A 517-nucleotide genomic window follows, 5' to 3' on the forward strand; every position below is an offset into this window, starting at 1 on the left:
GCGGGCAGGGAGGACGGGAGCTGCGCCATGTGCGAGCCCCCCCGCCGGCTGCCAAAGGCGGCTGGAAGGAAGGAGTGGGAAGAAAATGATTAAAACAATTTCTTTCTTTATTTCTTTTTTTTTTTTTTAATAATAATAAAAAGCCCTGGGAAAAAGCCGCGTAGGGTCCTGGCACGTGAACAGAGTCTGTAAGTGGTCTTAAAAATTACCAATAAATAATCTTAACGGGAAACAGAAGGAGCGGGGCCGGGGCGTTCGTGGGTGTCTCACGGCTCCCGGCGGGCATGGGAAAACGCGCCGGGTCCCGTCCCCCCCCCGCGGCGGGGACACCCCCTTCCCGGGACACGCCGCGCCCCCGGCTCGGCCACAAGGCAACGGCCCGCCTGGACGGCGTCCGTGTGTCCGTCCGTCTGTCCGTGTGTCCGTCTGTCCGTCCGTCCGTCCCGGCCCCGCTGTGCACGGTTGTGCTGACGTGAGACTCCCCGTGGGTGTGCGCAGCCGCGTTTCCATGTGCCCG

The sequence above is a fragment of the Calidris pugnax genome, unplaced genomic scaffold (assembly GCF_001431845.1).
Source record: "Calidris pugnax isolate Ruff unplaced genomic scaffold, ASM143184v1 scaffold94, whole genome shotgun sequence".
Taxonomy (NCBI): domain Eukaryota; kingdom Metazoa; phylum Chordata; class Aves; order Charadriiformes; family Scolopacidae; genus Calidris; species Calidris pugnax.